The 22,730-nt window shown below is 40.5% G+C and overlaps 1 long non-coding RNA gene across 12 annotated transcripts in view; it reads right to left on the bottom strand.

Annotated features, from left to right (window-relative positions):
• LOC104144224 (uncharacterized) overlaps window positions 1-22,730 on the bottom strand; it is a 369,710-nt gene that overhangs the window by 103,537 nt on the left and 243,443 nt on the right. Inside the window, exon 7 of one of the 12 annotated variants that reach the window (XR_011134586.1) lies at window positions 10,204-10,380. The exons of the other annotated variants lie outside the window; for them this stretch is intronic. This is a non-coding gene — a long non-coding RNA (uncharacterized lncRNA). The remainder of the gene's footprint in view (window positions 1-10,203; window positions 10,381-22,730) is intronic. 12 annotated transcript variants of the gene reach the window in all.

Here is a 22,730-nt window from a genome sequence, read left to right as displayed (position 1 = left end):
AACGAATCCAGAAGGTGTAGGTGGTGAAGAACCATTTTTACTGGCTGTACCTCCTTCAAACACTTGTTTGCAGTAACTTACTCTGCACCTTTTAAGAAGAAAATAAAAATCAGTATCTAAACACCATAGCCTGTTCCTTCATATGTCCCCCTAAGTTAGCTTCACCTATTTTACTTCCATTGAATGCCATTGACTTCACTGGAGTTTACCATGTTTTGTATCAGTATCACTAAAAGTAGCAGCAGGGCCAGGTTATTTCCTTAAACACATATTTTTTCAACATAAATTTCATATGATGCATAAAATGCACAAGAGACGGCAAACAGGTCCTCACATTTCAACAACAACTAAACATTCAGTCTTGGTAGTTGGTAAAAAAAGCCAAAGCTTTGAAAAACACAGAAAAGACAGATAAAGTTTGTCCTGACAATGATGACAAAGTCACAGAAGCTGGGATCAGGAGGCTGTGCCACAGCATTTCAGGACACGCAACTTCCCAAATGTTTTTGATATGGTCTATAAGAAAGGGTAAAGCAGTTAGTCTTCGCAGAGAACATCTGCCCATTGCAGTTATCTTACATTAAAAAAGCCCCAAATCCTCTACTCCAGACTTTCCATTTAAAACCTGAAATAATGCTATTTTTACTTCGGAAGGAAGCTTTATTTTGAAGTAGAAAGATTATTTCGCCGTGTGCTTTAAAAGAAGAAGAATCTGGGCTTAGAAGATTTCATTGCTTTGTGCTTTACTACTTGGCCATGGAAAACCCAGCTGCTTCTCATATTGGCAAATCAGCTAATCACTGTGAAATAGCAATTGTTTTGAATGGATAATTGACTACAGGTGCAATGAATTACATATCCATTTTGGAGCCAAAGATATAAAAAGAAGGGGATTTTTTTTTTTTTTAAATTTAAAACTGTTTCCTTTCTAAGGCAGTGATCCTTTAGAAACTGTAATTGCTGGAATAACCTTAAGCATTGCCTTAGGAGACACACATTCCCTCTGCAATGCTATAGGGAACTGCAAACTCAAAGCATCTGTTCTACAAATATTATTCTGAAGAAAAAGGAGAGAAAGAGTTTTGAGGGAGAAAGAAGATAATGCAAGGGCATGCTATGAGATCCATTGTCAGCTTGTGATATTTTCATTGACTACTTTATAACAAAATAAAGCAAGCAAATAAAAACCCTCCTCATACCCAACAGCACACTGGATGACATAACCTGTGGCCTCATCTCATGGATTCACACATGATGCTGTCAAGTGAAGGAGCAGTTAACCAAATTAAATAAGCTAAGTGCTAACAACTTACACCGCATGCAAAAGGATCCAAATAGGAAACGAAGCACTATATGCTAGTAGCTATATAAACACAGATCAAGAGACAGGAGCTCTAAAGAGTTGAATCATTTCTCACAAGAGGATCCTAAATTGCTCTGCAAATTATACATTTAAGAACCAACATCCCCTGCGTTGAAACATATGGTATATTTAGGGTGCCACACAGCATCTGTTCAACTTCACACAACAACTTCACACCACAGTTCAGCATAGGAAGTAAAACAGTAGCTCCATTCCCAGCAAGAACTGAGTCAGGCAAAAATCTCACCTCCATAGCTGGAATGAAAAGGGAACTGTGCTTCTTGCCTTTGCCAGAAAGGAGCATGGAAAGGGGCGTGGAAACCCTGGTATTGATACAATTGGTCAAAGACCATGAGGAAACATCAGCTTTGCTCAGCTGAGTCCAGTGGATCTATAACTCGTATACTCCAGCTGTTAACTCAGTTCCTCTACTTTATTTGCTGGCTAAGCAATTACCAGCAGCACACTGGACAGAACACAGTGTTTGAGATTTGAGACGTGCTACATCAGGAAGACCACCACTTTCCAACAATCTCCTGGCCCTTTGATTTCCCCTGGGCACGCCTCTCTGAGAAGCAGTTTGCAGGGCTGAGTCTCACTGACATGTTACTCTTGTTCACAGCTTGATTTTGTAGCTGTTTATTATGTTGCTTACTCTTTTGCTGTCTCTCCTCACCTCAAAAGTCCATCTCAAGATAGGGAGATTTTCTTTGTTGGCTCAGTTCTCCCGTCTTTTCCTAGGGTCAACCTGGTGCTGTCTATCTCTCCTCCGGACTACAGCATGATTAGGGAAATTTGGGGAAGGGGTAGCACCCCTGCGTATGACATACATGCCCCCAGGCACAGCATGCAGCAGCAGGCAGACGGTTCCTTCCCTGCTGCATCATTATTGCAGGCCTGGAAATGTAATCCACTAATCTTCTGAAGTGCAGGGCCAGCACACGTAAGGAGAAAGACAGACTAATACTGGAATGCCCAACATCACATAAAAACAGGCAGAATGCTTCAGATCAATATCCCGTGTCCAACAGGGGCCATAAGTGAATAGCCAAAGAAGAGTAAGAACATGGCAACCATTTGTAATACTTCTCCTGAGTATTCTTCCAGCTTCAATTATATTCAGTTCAGGGAGTTTCCTAAGCCTGATGTAGTCTGTCTATTTAGTGACCTTCAGTGAGCTTCTCTAACAGGTACTCGTCCAGATTTCTCTTGAAATCATGTATCATCCCTCTTTCAACAACTACCTCCTTTTGGAAGGAATTGCACAGATAGATATATTACCTGCTGCACTAAGAATCAAGCTGAACAGAGTATTTCCTTGGTTTTCTTCTGGCTTGAAAGAATATAGCACCACTGCAGTGAAAAGAGTAATGTTGTTCCCAACATTAGCTGAGATTCTGAAGCTGTCCATTGATTAATGAAAGAAAAGCAGTGGGAGGGGAAGAAAGCAGAAGGGAAGAGTAAGTGTAAAGGGGAAGAAGAAAAGCTGGAAATAGTTTTCTGAGCTGAAGATTTTAGTGTGACATATAAAGAATGGGAAAAATCTATGAACTGACTGTTCAGTTTAATACATGAGCTGGAGGAAGAGTGAACTAGGAACTTTCTTCAGAGTTTTCAAAGGAAGGTTATTCCCTATCAGTGTAGAAGGCATTTACATGCACGCCTCCTATTAACTGTAATAGGAACGAGACATGTAAATCTTCCCAGCAAACTCCCACTGAGTTTTGTGCATAAATCCCACAAGAAGGGATAGGTTAATAGACCCATGGAATAAAATAACTGCATGCTTATTAACCTCTGGGATATTTCTTGAAAATAACTCTAATGACTACTGCTTTTTTCATAGAATCAAGGGGACATAACTATGTTAAATTACCCGTGTGCTGCTATGTTGAAGGTGGTGCTTAGAATCTGTAAACCAGATAGCACAGGATTTAGTCTATCTAGCGGGTCTAGTCACCTCCTTTATAACTGATGTCAACTGGTAAATTTTACCTTTCAGTACTTTATTCCTCAAAACCAACTGCTTAACCAATACACGTTTAGCTATATAGAGATACATACTTTTATAAACGAAAATTCTTATCTCTGCCTTATTCAGTATTTGTGAATATTCATTGGGACTGGGCATATGCCACTTAAGCGTGCAGTTTCAAATATCAAATGATTAGTCTTAATGTGTGGAAAGTAATGGTCCAAATCCTCCTCTAGCGTGAAGCTGAAGATTGCCAGGAATGTGTGCCACTCATTGACTCTCTCACACAGCTATCAAGTCGCACTTAAAGACTACTCACTTTCTCTGTGTCTGCAGGTCATGAACGGAGCGTATACCCTAAGCTGCAGTTATGTTTTAAAAAACAAGAACACTTCACACTCCTGTACCACCTTCAATTCGAGGACCTGAATCAAAGGACTACCTGGTAATTGTGTCTTCTTAAAGACTTTTGTGAAGTAGTAAGCTGCTGTTATGCTCAATTTAGAAAAAATAACCTCTCGGTGGTTAATTAACTTCCATAGCGCTGTTCAGGATGTTTGGTCACAGAGCCTTGAAGACGCTGTGTGAGTCTTGATCGAACCATCTCTCTCTGCCCATGATCAGGGCTTTATTTTCATCTTCTGGCTGACATTTATCTACTGCTTTTCCTGCTGGCATGAATTTTGCCTGCCGCAAGTGACCCACTCACCAAAGGAGTGACATTCATTTTCTCTGTCACCTTACAGACTGGGTGCTGCTTGGGTTACTTAGGAGGGCAATAATACAGGGACAGGTCATCATTTCATTTGAACTAGGAAGGACTAGGAATTCAGTAACTGGAATCAAATCTGGGAAGGTGGGCTTAAGGCTACAAAGAATCTGATTAATTGAATTCTGCCCTGATTTATATTCCTGTGCGTTTATAAATATGACTATCATATTATGTATTACCAAGATTAACCAAATGCTGACTCTCTTACTCTAATTGTCACAAAGTGGAAATAGGAGAAGAGAAAGTAATTAAGAGAATTATCATGAAATTCAGGACAGTTTAGGCTGAATATCTCTTCAATCGGCTATTAGTCAGCTCTATTAGATCTTTTGTGGAGAGGACTGCTCTCCTACTAAGGACAATTCTGCAGAAAGAAAAAAGGTAAAGTTAAAGAACTGGGGTACATGCGTTTTCTCTTGTCTCATGAGAACTACACTGGCTGTTCACAGTAGCGTCTAGTAGCCTTCTAGCCTATACTGCTTCTACATGCAGTGGACTGTTGCTGAATTCCAGATAACAGAATATGACAACTCAAAGTAAAATACAAATTTGTTGACTTTTTAATAGTCAGTTTTTCTAAGAGAGAAGTCACTCAAGATCTTCATATCACAGCAACCGGTTTGGAGCAAGTGGTAACAAACTGCATAATCTCCCTAGGAAATCAGGCTTCAGCCTGCGAGGTGTCTGCTGCCATGGTGCATGCATCTGCTCTAGCTTTGGGGCCTGTTCTCTCCTTGGAGAAGAACCCTGTCCTCCTTGAGACTGCTCACCTATCAAGAGCTCTGATCACAGCTTAGCAGGAGTCAAGTGCCAATCCAAAAACATCGCTACCTTTATTCGCAATCAGCTTTAATGCAAAAAATATCATTTTGATTCATTATTCCTGAAGCTGTAGAGGCTTCTTTGCCATCTAGTATGCTTGCAGTTAACAGCACCACAATTTACAGCTTTTCCTTGAGTACCTCCATGCTCCCATATACTTTCAGAACATGCTTAATGAAAGTCATTTCTACAGCAGATAAGAACCACTTTTCTTTACAGGGGCTTTAAATTGTAATGGTATATTAAACCACATCTATGAATTGGAAAGAAAAAAAACAACAGCATGATTACGCATTGAAACATTCTGTAAAACTGCTACTTATAGTGAGTAAGAAGATGAAGATGTACAAATAAAAGCACAGCGTGTTTTCTTTGAGCATCCTTATTAATGAAAAGGACTGTGAGGCTTCAGTATTAAACAGCTGATGAATGACAGCCATTTACCCCAAATGAATTGAGCCTAGCAAGGTTAGCAGAGTTGGGGGACAGATTTCAAGCCTCTCATTACTTTTTATGGGGACAGATCTTAGATAGGACTTCCTCCTCACCTTCAGCAGGTTCATCCACGAACAGTAGCTTCTAGACACAACTTCTATGTAGGCTGGGGTTTTCAAAGGAGGTAAAGGGACTTGGGTGCTGAAGGGAAGTAGGCACTAAATCCCCACTGATCTGTAATGAGATCATCTTCCTTCAACTTTTAAAGTAAATTCAGCTTTTAATTTACATGGAAAGAGCTGGTACAAATGCACTTGCTGCTTGCCACATCATTGTGAACTGGACTGAGTTTCCACAAATTGTTGGAAATACTTGATTAGTATTTTTAAATTACGTTTTGACATTTTCCTTTTGCAAAGCAAATGCAAACGGAATCAGATTTTGCAACAGCAGAAGCAGGAAAAGCTTTTTGTGGAAAGCGGCCAATCTCCTGGCTTTTCTTTAGAAAGAGATGAGTGAAGCAAAAAAATAAAAAGTTTTTTTTTAAGTAATAAATAGAATGAACATTGTGGAAGTGACAAACTGAAATCAAATACAATGGCAGGTAAGTTTCCAGCTCCAAAGTCTTGAAGTTGTTAGAGTCACCCCATATGCCCCCTTTGGAGCTAAGAACCACAATATTCATCTATACTAGAGATTCACATAGATGGTTTGTGGGAAGCTGAATGGGCTTTCACTGCAAGAAAATATTCCTCTCTTCTGGTCTGCGTAGGAGGACCCAGTTATTCTTTTCTATTTAATCAGCATATTCACTTAGAATGTGCTGACGGTTCTTGGATTTATAAGTAATGAGCAATATACCACTTTCATCAAATTCAAAATGAAATGTACAATTCAGAAAGCTAAACAGAACAATGAAGTATGTGATTATTTAATAGAAAATAGTGATATAAGATCCTCAACCCTGTTCAGCTATCACAGAGTTTTGTTTGTAACATACAGCTTGAAGTCACACCCTTTTCTAAAAACACTGTACATCTAGCAAATAATATTTAGTATGTGCAGTTTTGCACATGCGTTGTTCCTGTAATTATAGTACATGATAATGTATGCAGGGCCAGACAAGAGGAAGTCTGGAACAGCTTTAGACCTAGGAAGGTCTGCTCTGGAACCAATACAGTCCCCTTAGCAGACTGCAAAATTGTCTCCACTAGTAGGAAAATAGAGAAGAGAATACATTACTTCATGTGCAAGTTTTTTGTTATCTAAGGGAGATATTTTTTTACACTATGATTTACAATTATAATTGCAATACAAATGAAAGAAGCCAAAAGTGTGCTCTCTAGACTTAGCAGTAAATATTCATAAGGATTTGAATTTTTAAGTCAGCTTCCATTCAGAAATTTCAGAGTTCCATTTTCTCCTTCTTTCCTCCTTCCCTGTCTTACACCATCAAATGGATTCATTGGTACTGGCTATATCTTACACGAACAGAGAGATGGCAAAATGACATCTCTGGTGGGGACAATAAGGTTGATGCACTGAGCTCACATTTCAGAAGAACCTTATCATTTCTGAAGCCATCTCCCCACAGCTTCCGGTTGTAGAAGAGACTGGACTGCTTCCCTACCACTTGCCCTGCCATGCGAGCCAACGCACAGACACCCTGCAAATGTTGTGACCTAGGTACTATTTCTACTGACAGAATTCAATGATGAGCCAAAGCTCTCTTACCACCTTAACCCATAAGTGAGACAACTCATAGGCTATCAGCCATGCAGGGTGAGAAAGCAGAAACAAACAAAGGACAGAGATGAGACTTGCAAGTTAATATTATTAAGTTTTAAGCAAAGAAAGGAAAGCACTGACATTCAAGAAAACGTTAAGAGAAGTAGCAAGATATAAAAGCTAATGGAAGAAGCAAAGGAGGAAAGGGCAGCTCAGGAAGGTCAAGGGTCAGCCTATGCCAAGGAGCCCTGGAGGCTGACATTTCCCCACCTGACTAGTGCCTGGCCAGTAGAGACTCAGTGCATGACTGCCGTAGGGGTGGTAAATACCATGCCTAACAGCATGTTAGTCTCGGCTCATTACTCTATGTATTAGCAATAGTTAGATAATTGTTACCTCTGTGTACTCATAAAGTGTGCGAATCATATCGTCTTGAAGTCTCCAAGCCTTGCAAAAGGGGCCCAAATTAAAGTCACCCACAGATGTGAGGGTTACGATGTTACAGAAGGAAGTAACCCCCTCCCTTAAATATTTAGCCAAAAGCATTAAGTCCTTATACCTACCTATCTATCCATCTACCTATCTATTGCCTAGCATGGAAATAGAGGTGATGGGTTAACTTAGAAACATTTTAATAGTAAGGTAAGTATTACATTTGAGAGATATGTTGCTCTATTTTTTGTCTCAAGGAGAGATTTGGGAATCTTCTTATAAGGAGATGGAGAAATTGGCACATTAAAAGGAGAAATTATCAGCATGGGTTCACTAAAATGAAGTCTTGTCAGAAGAATATGACAGAGTGCATTAATGAGGACATCAGGACAGGAGCCTTTCTGATGTAATATAAGCTAGAATCCAGAAAGTCTCCTTTGACAGCAGTTTTTATGGGAAGCTAATCAATACAGGGCTAGCTTCTGGCCTAACAGTCAGAGCAATAACCTGCATAGAAAGCTAATTGTTGAACTGAGAGCAAAGAAGCATTTGTAAACAGCAGTAAATCTCATTTTTAACAGGGGAAAATGATCTCTAGCAAAATGGAGTAGTAGACCTGTTTTTACTTAGCACTTTTAACATATTGACTGTCTGGAAAGAGGAACAGGTTGATATTCAGATTCTATGCAAAAGGAACATCATAAATCTTATTTAATTAGATAAATATTAATCCTTTCCTGTAATCCTACCATAAAACACAAGAACTATCTGATAAAGGTTAAAAGCATTAGACAGACTGGCAAGATGCTATGCATTTTTCACAGATACTTAGAGCAGTTGCTGTGCTCAGAAAGAAAAAAGCTTGAAAACTAAAGTATTAGTTGATTCTCTTTATAGACTAGCAGAGTGATTTTACTCTCTCAAAAATATTCACACCTTTATAGCAGTTGGTTATCTAGAGATTTTGGGATTTGTGCTCTGAACTCCTGAAATTTGTGACCAGCTAAGGATCACCTGAGGAACACGGGCCTTGTTTAAATCTTTCAAAATAAAGTAAATCATTGAAGGTGCTTTTGGCTTGCAGAGTCCCATATAAACGTATTTTTGTACTTGAAAAAAGGTGACTGTGTTTGGATTATTGTTAGCCAGGTTTTAGCTAAATCTCCCAGGCTCATAAAGACAGCCAGCCACCAGGCTCATAGGTTACTTGTGTGAACCTCTGGCCTACTCATGCAAAATGCATATGCTTTCTGTGGCTGGAGGTATATCAGCAAAGCAGACAAGGTTGAATTGTTCTGATACCACAATGATAACTAGAAACTTTTTTCTTCTTGTTGCTGGGGCAGCAAAACTCGTTTTGGGGTGGGGGAGCATGCCACTGTGATGCCCTTCCCTTCTCTCCTGTCTGCACCACTCTTCCTGCGTGCTCAGGATGCTGAGTTTAGGTGGTTCCTCTCCATCCTCTTCTCCTCCCCTCACCTCTCCCCCTGCCCCAGACCTGAAAAAAGCCTGTTGCTCTGCCAAGACAATGCAACACTAACTACAGAAATGGGAGAAGAGGGAAGTGCAGCCAGTCTCCATTCCTCGTCCCTTCTTCTAAGGCTTCTCCCTGTTGCATGACCTCCATGGCTCTTCCCTCTGCAGCAACAAGCACAGCATCATGGTGCTGAGCAAGGCTAATCACAACGACAGCTGAAAACCCTCCTAAAGAGATGGGGACACTTGCCCAATCTTGATGCTTGACCTTCTTGGAACAGCGAGGTCCAGGGGGGCTACCCTCATGCTGCCTCTGAGCCAGTGCTATCTGGACTCGTGAGAGCCTAAGGACCTTTTTTCTCTTCTAAATTAAGATAGAGAATTTACTGCCCCAGCTACTACCTCTTTCAACTGTTTATAATAAACCTGCACTTTGTGACATGTCTGCTCTGGCCAGGGAATTGCCAAAGCTCCATGCAGCTTCTCCTGGCACCTGGTTGCACATAAGATCTAGTTACCTCTGCACTCCTAACAGTGTACATGGAGCCCAGGACTAGAGCCTGAAGGAAAATATATATTCTGAATTGGTAACCTTGCTCTGTAGAGCTATTCAAAGAAAAATGAGGAACTTAAAATAAAATAATGACAAACTGATGTTTGGATATAATTTGCATTTTAGAAAACATCACCCTTCACTGCAAATTCATGAAGAAATATGCAAAGCAAGGAGACACACTGGCATAGTATCCCATCATACTAAAATTTGCAGTTGGGTTTGCAATTGCAAGCAAACATTAAAAGAAAAAAGAAGCAAAAAACCAAAACAAAAAACATGTTATACCCAGGCAGTTTCTGGATAAATACAGGTTTGCTGACAATTGTAAATTAATGCAGCTAAATTAGGCTAAGCACTCATTTAAATTCAGTACTTATTCTGAATTCACTAGTTTCACAGGGTACAAGACAATCAGAATTTCAATGAGAACATTCTGCCAACTTTTGGTGGTGCTACAGCAACAATAAACAGAATACCAAAAAATGGAATAAAGGTAACTTTATGAACGTGTATAATGGTCATTGTATGGCACCGCTTATCCATTTTTGCAGCTCTAGATGCTATATGGTTGACAGGCTAGATCCTCCTCTCCCAAGCTGACCGAAATAGAGTGCAAGCAGAAAGAAGCCAAAAGCTACTAGTACCTTAAAATGGTTCACTGTGATATGAATTCAGTGGTCTCAGCCAAGTCTCCAATGGAGAGATGTCCATGGCCCAGGAAATCAGGGGTCCTCAGGGAAATACTGGACACTGCATGGCCAAGGCCTGACTAGAGATGAGGATTCCACTTCTCTCTGATGTTGGACGTGAATCACTCAGGTCTTTAAAATATGAATGAGAGGATGTTCTGTGAGAATGAAAAATGTGATTGGGGAGGAACGATGGAATGATGCAGGGTAATCGTTATCTCCCTGATCTGGGACATAGCCCTACCAGCTGAGCCACTGAAAATTAAGTGACAACACAATCTTTCATTAATTTAAGGCCCGATTCTATTGTGGCACAATTAATTCCTCAGTTCACAAACAAAAGGTTGACGCTTGGATCCCTCCAGCGCGGGGAGTGTGTTTTAATCTTGCCTTGCAAAATTCCTCTCACCCATTCAACCAAGGCATTTTTTTTCCTGGCAGATGAACAACTACCATTAGTTTTTAATTGTCAGTGTACATCGCAAATAAGTATAGTTGGTGCTCGGGCTAGCCCATTTCTTTGTCAGATATGCAAAGCTATTCTGATTAATCTGATTTACTATAGCACATTTGTCCACAGCAGTGAGCATGCAGAGGGGTTTCCCAGAAAGTGGATCTTCAGGATACAGATAAATACAATGATACTTTGGCAGTAGTGAGCATTGGCCTATAAAAGGGGACTGATGGGAAGATATGACATATAAGAGAAAACCTTCATACTTGTAATCCTTGTAAAGGTGGGCCTTTAAAGAGGGCTTGAAGAGGGCAACAACAAGAGCCCTATAGTACATTAAAATATTGACCTTTTGAGAGCGCTGGAATCTCCAGAGGGCGGCTGAGGCTGGAGGACAAGGTGCATTGGGGAGAACAATAAGGCAGCCTGCTGAACCATCTTCACCCAGATGTTAGGCATATGGTAAATAAAACAGGAAGAATTTGAAATCTTAGTACGTGGATGAAACCACCAGCTCTGCAGGAACATGGTAGGGCAGACTGTAGGACTGGTATATTGGTATCCAGCATGATCAGGAATGACAGACAAAGCAGAAGGGCTGCAAAACAGATGAGACCATGGTACACACTGGCTTTAAATTCCGATGAGAGAGAAGAAGCAGAGTTGCCAGAAGATCTGAAGGAGAAAAAAAGGGGGATTTCCTACCAGCTGCCTATTACAGATACTCAGCCAGTAGCAGAGAATGAATTAAACTATATTTGAGGAATAGATGAAAACATACAAAGCACAGAGCTGATGAGAATGGGAGACCTGAATTGACCACATAGTGTTTTCAAGGATGGTGCTGCAATACAAGGACAATCAACCACATAGTTGGGGCGCATGTCTTATACATAAACAGATACATCTCCAATTAGTCAGATTTTTCTTGCCAACCAAAGGGGCACTTAGTGCCACCCATCTCTGTAAAGGTCAGTTGCAATTCATAGCGTTTCCGCATTTGATGATCCATTAGTTTCCATATTATCTATCATCAGAATGAATAGCAGTGCTTCACATAGAACAGGAGCATCAGCTTTAGTAGGAGTACTGTACACTGAGAGGGCAGAAACTTCTCTGAACCCATTTTCCTGTTGCAAATTTAAACATATATGAAATTCTCATAAAGAGTTCTTATGCCAAAACAGCATAACCACAAGGCCAAGATGACATTTGGGACGCACTCAAACTAAAGGCTAAGATGGAAATAACACTTTGTTTCAGATTGTGGGGGAACTACTAGGGCAAAGGATTTTTTCTTCATACATATTAGAACTGGCTACAAAGTCTGAAGATCATTTGTGAAATGATCACAAAAAAGCTTGCTACAAAAAGGAAGGTATGAAAGCAGGAGAGTAAGGATCAATGGGCTTTAACAGTTAAACAAAGAAATGGCAAGCAGATTTTGTTAGGAATATAATCCAAATGATAAAGGTGTACTGCTTGAGAGCTGGCAGTACTGACACTTTATTAAAAATATAATGACAAACTGTCTCAATATAGATGAAAGATAAGAAGCACTGCAAGAGAATATCGTAACTAGATGTGAAGCTCTTTCCAGATCTGGATATCAGAATGGCATTGCAAAGAAAAGTAGTGGAAAGAAGACACACAGCCACAGAGGACTATAAAGGAATAGCCCAAGCATGAAAGTATACAATCAAAAAAGACAATTGCACAAGCTGCAGCTAGCAAAAGACACAGAATACAATAAGAAAAATACATCAGAAGCACATGGAGGCAAAGGTAAATACAAACGCGTGGCAAAAAAAGAAAATAAGAATAGAAAGACTAGACTAGACTAGACAACAGAGGAGAGGAGAGGAGAGGAGAGGAGAGGAGAGGAGGGGAGGGGAGGGGAGGGGAGGGGAGGGGAGAGGAGGGGAGAGGAGGGGAGGAGAGGAGAGGAGAGGGGAGGAGAGGAGAAGGCTCTGGTGGGAATCAATGCATAAGAATCAATGCATATAAATATCTGAAGGGAGGGTGTAAAGAGGATGGGGCCTGACTCTTTTCAATGGTACCAAGCGTCAGGATGAGAGGCAATGAGCACAAACTGAAACACAGAAAGGCCCGTCAGAACATAAGGAAAAGCTTTTTTTCACTTTGAGGGTAGCAGAGCACTGCAACAGGTTGCCCAGAGAGCTTGTGAAGTCTCCATCTTTGGAGATAATCTAAAGCCATCTGGACAGGGTCCTGGGCAACCTGCTCTAGGTGACCCTGCTTGAGCAGGAGGGTTGGACTAGATGATCTCCAGCGGTCCCTTCCAACCCCAACCATTCTGTAATTCTGTAAAAGGGAAGGAGAGCACTTAACAGCTGCTGTGAAGAAGGCTGATCTGATACTAACTTTGGTTTCATCTTCATGAATAAGGTGAAGAATATTTCGATGAATTAGATAAACTTGCATGAGTGAGGTAATCAAATCTACCAATATTTAAATAATAATCTTAAGTAACTAGCTTCAAAAAGTGATGAACAGTGGGAAGATCCCTAGGGATTGAGGGAGGCAAAGTGAAATATCTGTTCTATAAAAGAAAAAAGTATGTGCAGAGGGAAGAGTGGGAGAAACCCAGGGAATTACAAAATAGTCAGAATGCCTTTGTTTTTTATAAGAATTCTGGAACAAATGGTTAAACACCTATTTAAAAAAAAAAAAATTGTTAAGTGGCTGAGAAGCAGCCAAATAGAGCTGCCAAAAACAAATCTTGTCAAACCCTGACTTTTCTTTGTTTTCTTTACCAGGACATCTGGCCAAGTAGGTAAGAGAAAACTGTGACAGATCAATCTTGATATGAGTAGGACTTCTGACACTGTTCTCTTTGCTGTTATCAGGAACAAACCCTGAAAATGTGGTCATAGTGTGAATGGATCACATCATTGAGGAGAGCACTCAGAAGAGTTGTTCTCAGTACTTCACTACCAAAATGAGGACAGCAGGGCTGACGTTTCAAGGGTTGTCCTTGCAAATAACATCCTAAATCTGGTTCTGTGCATTATTTTCATTTCAGCTCAAGGTACAGTATTTATGGTAGGCATGAATGTACATGGATGACAAGTGCTGCAGTGGACAGGACTGGAATGCAAAGCGATCTTGTTACAGTGAACACGTATCTGAAATCAGCAAGACAAATACTGTAGAGACAAGAACAGAGCTTTGTACTTAAGAAAGATAAAATAAATGCTCAAATAAACCCAAGGAATAACTGGCTAGGCAGCCAGGCTGCTAAAAAGCATCTGAGATTTTATCCACATGTGATGCTGTTGCAGAAGTACATATGTGATGCTGTTGCAAAAATAAATAAATAAACAAATAAAATGACAATTTTCACACGGACACATTCAAGGTACCTAAGCACAGAAGGCCATGTGTGTTGTAGATGGGTATACCAATGCACAAATGGCTGTCATCTATATTAAAAGATGAGAAAAAAGTGATTTAGTTTCCAGCAAAGAAGAGTTAGGTGAGATCCAAGATGAACACTTGGAAGGTGTTGACAGGCAGGAACTGGCTACCCAAAGAGGGTGTGGACTGAATGCTTTTTAAAAACTGATGAGATAAATGTCTCTTGGGAGAAGGTCATGGCATAACAAGATCCTAACTCTGAGCAAGGGGATGGAGGAGATGATCTCTCAGATGCCTTTCCAGCCATCCACACCTGTGATTCTAGGTATCCAAAAAACAAGTGAATGTTGGAGTTTTCTTTAAAGATAAGAAGATACCTGAAGTTAGGTTCTTTGGCTAAACGAGTTTTAAAAGTACTTTAGTAATGTAGGCCTTGGTTAAACAGTCATCTAGGCAACAGTTCGGGAGTTTTCACTTTCAGTGGGGCAGGATTACAGCCAAAGGTATTAGGGTCACTTTCGCAAATGTTAACTTCGGAGTTGGTAAGTCAGAATTTTGTGCAGAACGTAAGAAGGAATAGGCCCATAATATTTCTGGCTCTGCTTTTGGAAAAGCAGCAATGTCAGCTCTGAGCCAGGGAACGTTCCCGGTGAACACTACCAAAGCAAAAGAATTTCTGTGCTGTTAAAAAAGGACATTGCAACCTTCAGCAAGTCTCAGGAAATGTTTTGTCAGAAATGTGGTATGTTTCCTGTCACAGAAGAAGGGTAAACTACAGAGAAGGGTAAACTATAGGCTAGTCTTCTGCCTGGAAAATGTTTTTAATTTAGTCAAAAGAATTGATCCTGATAATCTATTCCCCAGATTTAAACTGGATCCCTTTTGAGGTGCTGGTTGTTCTCAGCATCTTTCATTTTCACAGACCCCTGTGGTTCCAATTCTTGACAGAAATGTCAAAGCGATAGGGAGATGTATTAACATTTGGCTTTCATCTGGCTGAAGGATGTTTTCCATTGTTGTTATTATCATACAAATTACAACTTGGACTAAAAATGGCAATGCCAGCAGGACTAATAGCATCATAAAAAAAATTTATTCTAGTACTCTTTAAAAATATTGATTTAAAAGAACAATAAAATATGATTTTTGCCTGCTGCTTAAAAGTAACATTTGGTTCATTCTAAATATCAAGCAGAAGAAAGCTAAAGGTCCTCAAATAATGAATGAAACAAAATATACAAAACAGCCATCATCAAGTCTTTGCATCAAAGAGGGCATTTATCACTATCCACTCCTGGAAGAAGAACAGAGTACTGATTTATTGATCAGTAAACTTCAGCATTTTTTTAAACCCTTGGAAAAGCACCTAATTTTACTACTTAGTTTCTAAGATGAAAATGGAAACAGAGTTCTTTCTGAAAGCTATTATGCTCATATAAGACCATAATTTGACAAGGCAGTAAATCCAGTTTTAGGGCATCTTTAGGGCATCTAGATTGGAAATTATGAGGTAAAACTCTGATCTGGTACAAACTCATTCTGCCTATTCATAACTCTTCAAAAAAACACTCCGACGGGTTAATTTTGCACCAGCAAGCTCTATGACAGATCAAATGTCACCTGCTGTCCTCAACTATTTAATTTTATTGAGATTAGGCATCATCTGACTTTCCACAGCCAGCACAAAGCTGGCATAAAGCTTAATGCCCACAGAAGCGCTGGTTAATTTGACAGAAATGTGATAGAAATTCAACACCGGATCCGGATCAAAAATTGTACTGCTGAGTGATCCATTCATGCATATACCTGGTACTAATGATCACAGAGACACATGACTTAAGAATACTAGCAGCCTTGGAAATAGGTAAAATTAAAAGTAAAAAAAGTTGTAAGTTTGATGCTCAGAAGGTGGTAGTATTGAGAAAGGGGTTGAGATGACTGTTATGGGATGGTGCAGGAGCTGGAAGGGAGAGGGGGACAGTGTGCGCTGTTGATCCGCTAGCTGTCTAGAGACGTCTCCATTTGTAGAATGCTCAAGAAACAAAAGTTGGATACTAAAAGCGGAAGTGTTGCTGCCTAAGAAATCACTTGAGAGACTCCTTAAATGATTGAATATGTTTTAGTGGACAATTCCTTCTATGCCTATATAGCTCCGCATAGCAATCAGTGAAGATCCAAGATGAGGAAAGGTATAGATAGACCTTTCCTTTCAAACAGGAACAGGCTGTCCTTGGGCAAAACAAGCAGTAAAGTGATGGATACTGCAGCAGTTCATCTCATGCATTCAGTGGTGCTGAGACCTGCGCATGAAAAGAAGGCTCTTACTTGTGCTCATTCTGCAAACCCAGAGAACTGACTGACCTGCCCAGACTATACAATGTTGTTCTTGGCTACAAGGGACTCATCACAGCACTCACGGGACAGGAATGCTAAGGCAGATAAAGACATAGGCCCTCTTTACTGTGGGATCTGAGCACTGATATCCGATATATTTATCCTCACAACACTCCTGGGATATAGCATCTGAGGCACAGAGATACTTCAAAATCTACCTAGTTCTTTAGGCAACTAGATCTTCAATTTAGATGTCACTGATAGACATTCTCAAAACTTCCCTCCAGCTGCTGCTGTCCCAGGACCCATGGTACTTTAAAAGAGGCCAAAGTTTCTCCAAGCAGATATATATAAAACTGCCAAAACGGTGATGCTGCCACATAACTGTTGCTTGAGCTGTTTGGAGCGGTAATTCAGACCGTGGGGGTTTTGAAGGAAGATTTTCAGATAAGGTTTTTCTCCACCTCAGAAATTTCTAAGGTAGGTGCAATCCACAAAAACGCTGTGGAACAGGGGAGAGGTGTTAAATTAGTGCTGAATCTGCCAAGTTACTACTCAGCCTTTTCAAGAACTGGGACTTCTGAGATACGGGAAACTGAGGCTGAAGGGATTCGAGGTCAAGTCTTTTACATCTCAGCTGCAAGGTTGCATCACTGGACAATGGAGTCAGCTTGGCCCTAATACTTCCGGTATTTACTTGAAGATCCTTGGACAGAAGAAGGAGTAAAAGAGAGCACAGAGTCACCAGCCACGTGGTGATTTCAGAACGCTCAGTTGTAACATGGTTAAAAGCTGCCTGCTCAGTCCAGCATAGCTAAATTCTGAACACACCTCACTTAAATTCCAGGTAAGTGCTGAGAAGCAGGTAAATTAGCCTCTGTTGAGCCTTGTGCTGCAGTGACCAGACAGCTTTCTTGTTTAAAGTCAGTTCACTTCACTGTACTAAAGAGCCTTATTACAGGTAACAGCATTAGCATCAGATGAGCTGGTATGTCTAAAAGATAAAAGTGCAGCACCGCCCAGAGACTCTAGTTCAAGTTCCCAAAAGCATAAGCCTCAGGAATATGGTCTTGCATCCAGGATAATAAGCTGTGCTTCACTGCAGGATAATGCAGTCACGCATTTGACCCTAGGCCACTAATAATAATTCCTCTTTAATAACATGCACACATTGTTTGCAGTGTAAATGTGCCACCATGGGCAGGATAAATTGCACAAGGCGGGCAGGGTCACAAAAAGTACCCAAAGCTTCCTTAGGCCCAGGCATCCCCACTCTCTGCGCCATGCTATTACCAGCACGGGCAAGGGGAATGCCTGGGCTTGAAATGCAAACCCTCATACAACTTCTGGCAGCCAAGCCAGCTGGGTAGAAGAGAAGAATGAACTCTCAGGCATGTCATGGAGGCAAGGGCAAGAGAGAAGCTACAGAAGGACAAATTCGTTATAGCAATCCCATCTTTCCCCCCACTACCTGAACAATTTTCTGGCAGTAGAAAAACCAGAACACAGCAGTGCCCAGGAAACATGGCTGCACTGAGGAGACAGTGCTGACAATGCTTCAACTCAGCGCTCATACGTTTGACTGAATTTAAATAATTCTCATAGGAAAGGGCTGTTATTCCTTGACGCTTGTTCGTATGCGAAGCTCTCAACAAATCAATACTTACAGTCTTTCTGATTTACTGCATACTAACATCTCTCTAGACCAGATAGTAAATATTCTATTTGTTTATTTTCTCAAATAAAAGAGAAGGACCAAGCTCAAGGCAGCAAAGGAAGTATAAGAGAGTCAAATTTGTGCAGGGAGAGAACATGCACAAGGCTGTAGTAGGAAAAAAACAAAAGATTAGGGTGAGGGGATATAAAGCAGAGTAAGGAGGAGGCTTTTTCTCAGTTAATCTTCCTGCTACAGCCCAGCTGTACATACAGTCACTTTCTCAGGCTTGCTAGGGTACAGTTTACATATCTGATCACGGCTGAGCCCAGCTCTAAATGTCTCTATGAAAACACAGACAGATGCTTAAAAATTTGCCAACCTGCTAACCTACTGGCAAAATAGGGACAGAAGTGTTTAATAAAATGCGTTATGGATTGTCAGAAGCAGTTATCTGCATTTCTGAAGACTTCGGCAAACAGGAGAATACAGGAGCTACACTATCCTCTACCATTTGGCATGGTAAAATAAGGTCAGGTTTTGCTTGTCTGAAGGGCAGCAGAGCGTACATGCAAATACAGCACTTCTCCAAGATCGAAAAACACTAGGTGGCACTGGTGGTATTCACACACATTTTCATCTGCCTTTTTTCTATTTCTAAAAAGGCATCGACTGATACTTTTCGACTTTCAGCAAGCAGGAATGCGGTGGAAAACAACTCAAGTATCTCTCTCGGTAGTTTATGAGCCAAAGATTAAAAATACCTTTTGCCACATTACCAGGGGCTGAAGGAGGACTGAATGACCCTGCCTTTCTTTCTCAGCACTGTCTGACTGGGTCTTTAGCTTGTTAACCTCACTTTCATGGTATTTATTGACTACAAGCCAACAGATAGAAATACTATGTTGTGCATAATGGTGTCTTTATAACCATTAATTATGCTGTTATATTACATGTGAGAGTTGCCAAAGGGCTGAATTCTGTGATACCGAGCTATCAGCGCTGATTGATGGCATTAATATCCTTATCTTAAAGTGTAATTAGAAATATTTGAAAGTGTTAATACCACACAGGGGTTAGCAACGTCACAAATTACCCTCCTCTAATCTGACTTTAAAAACTCCCTAAAGGTTGCTCGTCAGTATGTTTACTTGCTCACAAATTCAAGAAAACAAAACAGAACAAAGTAGCAATAAAAAGAAAAGGAAACAGCATTCTTCGGAGCTGATGCACTGAAGCAAATGGAGCCGCAGACTAAAGACCGTACAAGAGAAATCAGCTGGGTGTGACCAAGAGAATCAAAGCACAGACACTTGCCACCGAATTTGCAGGCTCTGTAATGAGGGATACCACTCAGCCATCCTGGGTTTAGATTCACTCCTTGCTCTGAGTTGTAGAAAAACAATAGAACAGGGTAATTCAGAAGGAGGGAGAGTTTACTTAATCTACAGAACATAAGTAGCTGAGCCTTTTCCACTCTAAATGTACTAAAATTACTCTTTCTTTTCCAGGCAAAGCTTTTGTACAGTAGCACAGGCTTCATTCTGTGACATCTCTCTTAGCAATGGCAAACCGTGCATGGCGCTCATCTCTGTGCAGCAACCCCTCCACGCTGTGCTTTGCTTCGCTTCTACTCTTGAGATCCCTCAGCACCAGCACAGTTTCTGCTCCTGCTGCCAGGAATCTGGGGCTGGCAATTTCTAGTCTAATTTTTAGAGATGAGACGTATAGAAAGGAGAGGTGCGCTATAAAACAGCAACTTCAGGCACTCTTGTAAATCCTACTGCAATATTTAATTTGCTTTAATGTGAAAGCTGAAGGAAGGTGACTGTTCAGTGACACATCTAAAGACTCAGCTTCACCTCAGCCTCGTCCTTATCTCATCACACCAGAGGTGTCCATGAGATAGAGGCTCTCTGAGCACAAAGGTGGGGAAATTTTACTCAATATCCAACCTTTCAGTTGTCTTTTCTTCTTTTGCACATTTCTCTGTCTTGTAGAAACGTCTCCAAAATCCCAGACTAGCCAGTTCTAGGTGAGTTCAGCCAGTTTACGCTTCATTTAGACATGATATCCAAAAAATTACAACTCTGAGTCCCTAAAGTTAGAGTTCAAAATCTGTTTTGAGTCCAAAGAAACAGAGAACCTACACATAACATTCATTTATAGCTCCCTAGCACATCTGAAAATCAAGATCCTTCTTGTGAAAGGTCATCTTATTTTCAAATCTTTCCATACTCTGTCAGCCTGCCAACACTCAGTAACTCTGAAAATGCAGCTACCCAGTTTGAAAACTTTACTCTGTGTCCCTTCCAGGAGTGCTATTACCTGTTTTCAGGTCTTCTCTACTACCTGCCTTCAAATTTACTGTCTTCAGCTAACTAACTACTTAATAGGAAGGTATACAGCAGGCGGAGCCAGACTTTTCTTGGAAGTGCACAGTGGAAAGATGAGGGGCAATAAATGCATTTTGGGACATGGAAAATTCTGATTTTTCACCTCGAGAAAGGTCAAACACTGGAGCAGATGGCCAGAGAAGTTGGGGAATCTCCATCTTTGGAGATACTCCAAACTCAAGTGGTCAAAGTCCTGAGCAACCTGATCTAGCTGGATGCAATTTGAGTGCAGAGTTGGACTAAATGACCTCCCGAGGTTCCTTCCAACCTACATTTTTTTTATGACTCCAGTTTCTGTGTCACATTCAATATAAACTAAATTGTATGTTGCAGAAATACTTGTTCCCTTTTAAATCTTTGATGCTTATGTATCTGTGCATGCCCATTTTTTGTCTACAAAAATATGTTGTACGTAAATAGGAATTATTTAGAGAAACTGTAAGAATTCAGCTGACTTGATCGATTCCCTTCTTACTTCTTTTGGTGATGGGTAAAAAACCTGACATCCATGCTACCTGAGGGTGTGCAAAGTTAATAATATCCGAGTGGATCAATACCTGAACTGAAAACTGCTGGTAAACTGCCTGAGGGTTAGTTGCAGTGTTTATGCTCTTCTTTCAGCAATAAGCCATGTAGTGCAAGAGGCCACTTCTTGATATTGGAGAAGCGGTCATTAAAAATATTGCAAATGTCTATCTTGTCACTGGAGAGCACCTCAAACCTTCTTTAAGTACAAATGATTTAATGCTGTGCCCTGACCATAACTAAATATAGTCATTATCACATTATGTCTACATGTCCCTCCCATCCTACCTTTCATCTCTGTTGGGCTTTGGCAAGATCATTCTTTTCTAAAGAGGAAATCCCTTTGATTTTTCTTCCCAGATTCTGTGTGTGACAGAACATGGGAGGATTCTCTCTGTATTTCTTCTATAGGTTATATTTCTTTGCAACATTTCTATTTGTTTGCCAAAAGAGGCAAGGAGCCAAAGAATATGAGAACTCATAGCTATGTCACCTCCACTCTGCCTTCTCCTGTCCCTTCTTTCTTTGGCTGTTGTGGAAGCACTACGTACAGTGCATTGACACTGTAGGTGGATGTCATGCATCAAAGTACATCCAAGTTTGCTACGATGGTCCTAAAGTTGCTTTGTGGCAACCTAGAAGGCCCAAAATGGCCTGAGGATAACGAAGTTTCAACCATTTAATAAAAAGCATGTAAATCATTATAAAGAGTAAACGGGCCATAGTGTAACTGAGTAGCTCTGCTCTTCAGGAATATGTTCTGAAAGACTCTTCTCCCTTTAGGCTTGCTCTTTCGAATACTTCTCATTCCAACATCATGATTCATTTTGCTTTGTTTTACATAACCTCACGGAAATGGAGATGACAGCTCAGCCCCAGCAACGGAAATTAGTTTTCCGAAAAAACATGCCTCAGCTGACTTATTATTATGATTATAGATCATGAAAATTCACTGATTACTGCAAATGAGAAAGATAGATACAGTAAGCTTCCACCAAAGGGACACAGTAGCTATAAACAGGCTGGCACAAGCAAAGAAGCATACCCTGAGATTAGCATTTTGAAAGCAATGGGGCAAGGAAGAGCTGAGAGGGACTAATCATTCACAGAAAACAAACTATTTTATTTGGTCTGTAATGAGGCATTTGAGGGTGTTTTAAAGTTTCACATTGTCACAGAGCGAATTATTCTTATATTAATCTCTTAGAGAATCGATAAATAGACACAGAAGGAGAAGCACATGCCTACAGCATTGGAGGGGAAATTGCCTACAGCTTACCGTAAAAACTATTTTCCAAAGGCGAGGAGAACACCTGAGAATTCTGCCTCTGCTGATAACTCTATCTCTGCCAAAGAGCAAATGCTTGGCAATTATCTAGACTGCCAAGAGTGGCCACATTTTGCTGAATGCCTCTAAAAGCAGGCAGGGACCAGGTTTACGAGACATGCAATAGCCAGGTAGGGGATTACTGAAAGACAAAAAAATACTTATTTTGCCTGAGAAATTGTAGGAGGAAGGAAAGAAGTGGAAGTTTTCTTTGCTTTATGCTGCACTTCCACTTTTTTTTTAAACCTCAGCCCTCCCAAATCTCTTTCTCTGTCTTCTGTAGATTCCCTAGTGTATGTATGTCACTTCAAAAAGGAGGATGGGTTGTCAGTTAAGCAGGTCAGGATTCCATGCTGCATTAGCTAGAGTAAATTATCTACACAGCGTTTTAATGAGTCATTATACTTTTTT

Source organism: Struthio camelus, chromosome 1, assembly GCF_040807025.1.
Source record: "Struthio camelus isolate bStrCam1 chromosome 1, bStrCam1.hap1, whole genome shotgun sequence".
Taxonomy (NCBI): Eukaryota; Metazoa; Chordata; class Aves; order Struthioniformes; family Struthionidae; genus Struthio; species Struthio camelus.
The sequence above is the reverse complement of the archived record's forward strand: the minus strand, read 5'-3'. Positions and strand labels throughout refer to the sequence as shown.